We start from the raw sequence: 6818 nt of genomic DNA on the forward strand, positions 1-6818 counted from the left end.
TTACTGAAGAAGAAAGGCAGGAGAAAAAAATCACAACAAACCTCTTTAGGTCAGTTAAAGGCCACGTCTCTAGCTGGGCAAGTAAAAAACTTTAATCTCACCAGCCCACACTCTAAAAGATAATGCCACTAATAACAATCAACAGCAGGAAAAAATAAACCTGCCATCACCCAGCCCATTCATTAGCTAAAAAGCAGTTTAACTCAAATATGAGAGCAAAGTATAGCTAATACTATGTACTCAAACTGTCCAACCCACCTTTAGTCACCAGTAACAAGGAGGAAATAACTGCTTTACAGAACAAATAAGCTTAGTATTTCTTACAAGGATAACAGTCATCCAACTCCTGAGATAATACTCAGAAGGACAAAAGGTGGAGTGAAGGCAATGTATTAGTTGTGGGATTAGCATCCCACAAACTCTTGAAAAACCCAAATTACCACGAACACATAAAACTTGTCTATGAATTAGAGAACAAGATATTGCTGCTGCTCCTTTTTATCTTTTGAAATATACAGTATTTGTAGGCTCTGCCCTTCAATGTGAAAGCAAGATGCTATTTTTAAAAAAAGCTAATAAAATATTGAAATTAACACCCAAATTTTGGGACCATATATCTTAACTGTGAAACTAAACAGATTTCTACCTTTTCCTTCTTACAATCAAACCACCTCACAAAAATTAAAAAAAACTAAAACAATCCAAACATGATTAATAAGTCCTTAAAAGTAAAAAACTTTATAGGAAAAAGAAGTTTTGAAAGGAGGAAAAAGAAAACAAGGAAGGAGGAAAGCTTTAAAAGAAAGGGGGGAGGGAAAAATCAATGGGTTTCTCTTTTATTTGGTGACAAGCAAGTGCAAGAAAGTTGGTCTGTAACTTGTTTAGTTGTCTGTCTTTTGAACATCTGCCTTCTGGCAAGAAGGGACTTTGAGGTTTTTCTGCAGTACGTGAGCATCTGTGGGCTCTATCCTCTTATAGCAGTTCTGTCTCAATAATCTCAAAGCCAAACTTTCTGTAGAAGTCAATTGCAGATTCATTGCTGATCTGGACATGCAGATAGATGTTGTCAAAAGTGCCATCTTTTCCACAGATGTTTAAGACATGATTTAACATTTTAGTTCCTATTCCTAGCTTTTGGTATGGAGCCAGACATCCTAGTTTCATGATGTAAAGTCTTTTGATTCTGTGGATGATCCACCCTATAGTACATGCACCTACTGCAATATCATTGAAATAGGCAAGTTTTGCTAGCTCGCCAACCTCCAGCACATCCTTGTTGAACTTGTCATTGTAGCTGACTGGAAAGATGACTGGTTTTAGTCTCTTCAACTGTTTAATACTGCGTGGTATCACATCTCCTGGTCTATCCGGCCTTTCATCTTCCCTGCCTGCTGTGGCCGTTGTTACCACTGACATCAACACTGTTGTCAGTCCCTGAGCTCTCCGTGCCTTCAGCTGGGGCCACTCAACCCCACAAGCCAACCTCCTCGCCTAGGGCAAGGAGCTGAACTGGTGACGGAGGCCTTGACACTCCAGCGTGCGGGGGTCGCCGCTTCTCCACACGTGCACATGGGGCAGCCGCCTCCTGCCCGCTTCAAGCTGCCAGACCCGCCGCCGTGCTGTCTATTTTATAAATCTAAGTTTATACCTTTGAATCTCCCTCACCTATTTCAATTCTTTTCCCACAGCCTTCCTCTCTGCCAAGCACACTTTTTTTCTTTAAATCTATAAGCCTGCTTCTGTTTTTTTAAAACCTGCTCATTTGTTTTGTTTTTTGTGTTGTTGTTTTTTTTAGATTCCACATGTAAGTGAAATCCTAATATTTGTCTTTGTTAGACTAATTTCACTTGGCAAAACATCCTCTAGGTCCATCCATGTTGTCTCAAATGGTAAGATTTTATTTCATATTTATGACTGAGTATTATTCAGTTGCATATACATATACAACAACTATCTTATCCATTTATCTCTCAATAAACACAAGTTGCTTCTATGGGCTGGCTATTGTAAATGATGCCACAATGAACATAAGAATGGGAATATCTTTTCCAATTAGCATTTTTGTTTTATTTGGGGGAATATCCAGAAGTTGAATTGCTGGATCATATGGTAATCTCTTTTTAATTTTTTGAGGAATCTCAGAGTGCCTAACCAATTCATATTCCCACTAACAGTTCATGAGAGTTCTCTTTTCTGCACGTCCTCACCAACACTTATTATTTTTCATTTTGATAGTAATCATTCTGATAGGCATGAGGTGATATCTCATTACAGTTTTGATTTGTATTTCCCTGATGATTAGTCATGTTGAACAACATTTCATGCACTTGTTTGCCATCTGTATGTCATTTTTGGTAGTTTCTCTTCATGTCTTATGCCCATTCTTTAATAAGCGTGTTTTCTTTCTATGATATTGCATTGCATAATTTACACACACACACACACACACACATATTTTTATATATTTAGGGCTGCACCCATGGCATATGGAAGTTCCCAGGCTAAGGGTTGCATTGGAGCTACAGCTGCTGGCCTAAACCATGGCCAAGCAACATGGGATCCAAGCCACATTTGTGACCTACACCAGAGCTCATGGCAATGCCATATCCTTAACCAACTGAGCAAGGCCAGGGATCAAACCTGCGTCCTCATGGATACTGGTCGGGTTAGTTACCATTGAGCCACAATGGGAACTCCCATATATTTTGGATATTAACAACATATTCAGCATATCATTTGCAAATACCTTCTTCCATTCAGCAGAAATATGTATCATGTTGATAGTTCCCTTCCTGTTTTTAATGCAATTATAAATAAAATTTTCTTAATTTCTCTTTCTGATTATTAGTGTGTAAAACACAATGGATTTCTGTATATTAACTTTGTATCCTTCAACTTTATTGAATTCATCAATGAGTCAACAGTTTTTCAGTGAGTTCTTTAGTATTTTCCATATATAATAAGGTGTTTCATTTTTTGTTCTTATCTGATTGTTGTGGATAGGACTTTCAACACTATGTTGAATAAAAGTGGCAAGAGTGGACATCCTTTTGTTGTTCCAGATCTTAGAATGAAATATTTTCAGCTTTTCATGGTTGAGTCTGATTTTGGCTATTGTTTTGACATATATGGCCTTTATTTTGCTGAGCTATTGTTTTTCTATATCCACTTTGATGGGAAGTTTTTTTTTTATGAATGAATGTTAAATTCTGTCAAAAGCTTTTTCTGCATAATATATTTATATGATTATGTGATTTTTAACTCTTCAATTTTTTAATGTGGTGTATTACATGAATTAATTTATGGATAATAAAAATATTCTTGTATCCTTGAAATAAATCCCAGATGATCATGGTATATGATACTTTTAATGTATTTTTGAATTTGGTTTGGTAATTGATGTTTTTGCATCCATGTCTATCAGAGATAGTGCCATGTAATTTTTTTTGGTGGTGTCTTTGTTTGGTTTTGGTATCAGGAAGATATTGGCCTTGTACAATGAGTTTGGAAACATTTCTCACTCTTCAGTTTTTTGGAATAGTTTCAGAAGGCTAGGCATTAATTCTTCGAATGTTTGGTAAAATTCAGCTGTGAAACCATTTGATCTCAGACTTCATTAGAGATTATTTATTTATTTATGTCTTTAGGGCCACACCCATGGCATATAGAGGCTCCCAAGCTAGGGTTAGAATCGGAGCTGTAGCTGCTGGCCTATATCACAGCCACAACTACGTGGGATCTGAGCCATGTCTGAGACCTACACCACGAGTCATGGCAAGGCTGGATCCTTAACCCACTGAGTGAGGCCAGGGATTGAACCCGCATCCTCATGGATACTAGTTGGGTTCATTAATCGCTGAGCCATGGCAGGAACTCCCAGAGGTTTTCTAAATTACTTATTCAATGTCATTATTGGTAACCAGTCTGTTCATAAAATCTAATCCTTCCTGATTCAGTTGGGAGATTTTACTTTTCTAGAAATTATATATTTATTCTATACTGTCCATTTTATAGGGGCATAATTATTCATAGTTATTTTTTCTTTTGAAATTTTTTTATTATATTGATTTACAATGTTCTGTCAATTTCTGCTGTGCAGGAAAGTGCCCCAGTTATACACACACACACACACACACACATTCTTTATTTTCACATTATGTATGTATACATACATATATATACATACGTATGTATATATATACACATACATATATATACACACACATTCTTTATTTTCACATTATCCCCCATCATATTCATCCCAAGTGATTAGATATAGTTCACAGTTATTTTTATGATCCCTTCTGTTTTTGGAAGTTGGTTGTACTTTCTCTTTTTTTATGATTCCTTATATTGGTCCCCTGAGCCTTTTTTCTTGATGAGTCTGACAAGTTTTATCAATTTTGTTTTTTAATATATAATTAAATCCAACTGATTTAATGTGTCATTTAATACCAGTGTTTTCTTATAGATTTTCTGTCTGCATGACCTGTCCATTGGTTCAAGCAGGTTGTTAAAATCCCCCACTATTATGTTACTGTCAATTTCTTCCTTATGTATGCGTACATTTGCTTTATGTATTTATCTGTCCCTACTTTGGATGAATATATATTTACCATTGTCATCATCTTGAATTGATTCCTTTGTCATTACATAATGCCTTCATTTGTCACTATGTAATTTCTTTATCACTACATAATGCCTTCCTTTATCTCTTTGTTTAAAAGTCTGTTTTGTCTGATATAAGTATTTTTCCTCATGCTTCCTTTTTGTTTTCATTTGTATGGAATACCTTTTACCATTCTCTCACATTAAGTATGTGTGTATCTTTAGATCTGAAATGGGGTTTTTAAAAGTATATTTAGCCACTCCATGTCTTTTGACTAGAGCATTTAGTTAATTTACATTTAGAGTAATTATCAATTATCAATAGGGATGCACTTATTGCCCTTTTAAAAACTGATTTCTGGTGGTTTTATGGTTCTTTTCCCCCTTCTCTTCCTGTGTTCTGTTGTGATTTGATGACTATTATTATGTTTGCATTCCTTTCTCTTTTTTGTGTATATCTATTTTAGATACTTGGTTTGTGGTTACCATGATATATGGTAAAACATAACATATATAGAGAGAAGGATCAAGATGGCAGGGGAGTAAGATGTCATGCTTACTTTCTTCCAAAAACACATCAAAAAAACACATCTACATGTAAAATAATTTGCACAGAACATCTATAGAACTCTGGCAGAGGAACTTAAGCCTCCAAAAATGGCAAGAAACTCTTGACATAACTGGACAGAACAATAGAAAAATAGAGAGAGAGATAATCAGGACAGGACTAGCATTCTTGAGAGGGAACTGTGAAAGAGAAAAGGAACCCACACCCTGGGAAACCACCTAATTGACCAGGAGATCAGCTGAGATGGAGGGACCTCAAAGTGGCCAAGAAAAGTGCAGCAGTTGGACTGAGGAGGGCAAAGTAGAGTGAGAACAGAACAGATCATCTTCACCACCACCCTGGACACCACAGCCTGAGATGATTGGGTGGGCCCGGATGCTGAGACCAGGGCTCCAGAGGTCAGTTCCAGGGAGAGGACCAGGGTTGGCTGTGTGAGGACAGCTTAAGGGACTAAGGAGCAGTGTGGCATGGGTTGGGGAGCAGTGTGCTATGGGCTGGGGAGTGGAATGACATGGCAGAGGGAACCTGGGAGAAGGTCTTGGCCCATAGGAGATGCAAGGTGCCATTGTTTGGAAGGGCAAAAGCGTGAAGGGTGGACCTCTATAGGAATCTCCTGGCACATGTGCTCATGGGCTCTCAGAGGGCAGGGCACCTCTGGCGCAGGCTACGTGTGGCCAGGTACCTTTTGTGTGGGCTAAGGGCAGTGGGAAGTAAGTGCGATGTTGTGCCTCTTGTGTGATCTACAGGCAGTAGGGTCAGACTGTGGAGGTCATCTTGAAGACCAGAGGGAACTGTGGCCTGCCACCACTGGGGTCCTGTGAGTGGGCTCCACCCGTAGCTCTACTCATCTCAGGGGTCAGCAAAAAAAAAAAAAAAAAAAAAAAAAAGTGCATTGCAACCAAGCAAAACCCCCCTGGGAACACACCTTCCCTGCTGTTGCCACTGCCAAAAGCTCTGGGCAGCGCTCAGATGCTTGATCACTGTCCATTCCCAGAACCTACAACTAGGAGCAGCTTGTACAGCAACTCCTGTGTGGGCTAAGTGGGATGGGGTGTTTCTTGCATGGTCTATAGGTATCAGGGGAAAACCACCACAGTTATCTCTGACTCCAGAGGTGGACATGGCCACCACCACTAGGGGTCCATGAACAGGCACCACTTGCAACCCTAATCACTTCAGAGTGCACCAGAGAGGAGGGAATTATGAACAAACACTACCGGTTGTTGCTCTTGCACCCCTGGGATCACACCAGGCCTGCTGCTGCCACAGCCAAATGCTCTGGGCAGTGACCATATTCTTGATAACTACCATTTTCCAGGATTCTAAAACTAGGAGAAGCCTGTGCAGCACTTTCTATCTGGGCTAGATGAGACAGGGTACTTCTTTGGTGGTCTACAGGTGGCAGGGACAAACCACTGCGGTTATCACTGACTCCAGAGGTGGTCATGGCCCACTACCATTAAGGGTTCCCATAGAGGCACCACTTGCAGCCCCAAATACCTCAGAGGAAGGCATCACTATCAAACATTACCTATTGTTGCTCTTACTCCCCTGGGAACTCACACACCCTGCTGCTGCCATTGCCAAATACTCTGGGCACCTTATAAGTCTGCTTAAGGCCCATTACTACTTCCCAGGGCTC

The 6818-nt window shown here is 39.4% G+C and overlaps 1 pseudogene; it reads right to left on the reverse strand.

Moving 5' to 3' along the window:
- Window positions 1-775: 775 nt before the first annotated feature.
- Window positions 776-1523, reverse strand: LOC146394625 (N-alpha-acetyltransferase 50 pseudogene; annotated as a pseudogene).
- Between the last annotated feature and the right edge of the window lie 5295 nt (window positions 1524-6818).

This window comes from Sus scrofa, chromosome X, assembly GCF_054392235.1.
Source record: "Sus scrofa isolate SSC_HxYL_T2T_F1_AM1 chromosome X, Sscrofa_HxYL_maternal_Yorkshire_Landrace_v2.0, whole genome shotgun sequence".
NCBI classification, from domain to species: Eukaryota; Metazoa; Chordata; class Mammalia; order Artiodactyla; family Suidae; genus Sus; species Sus scrofa.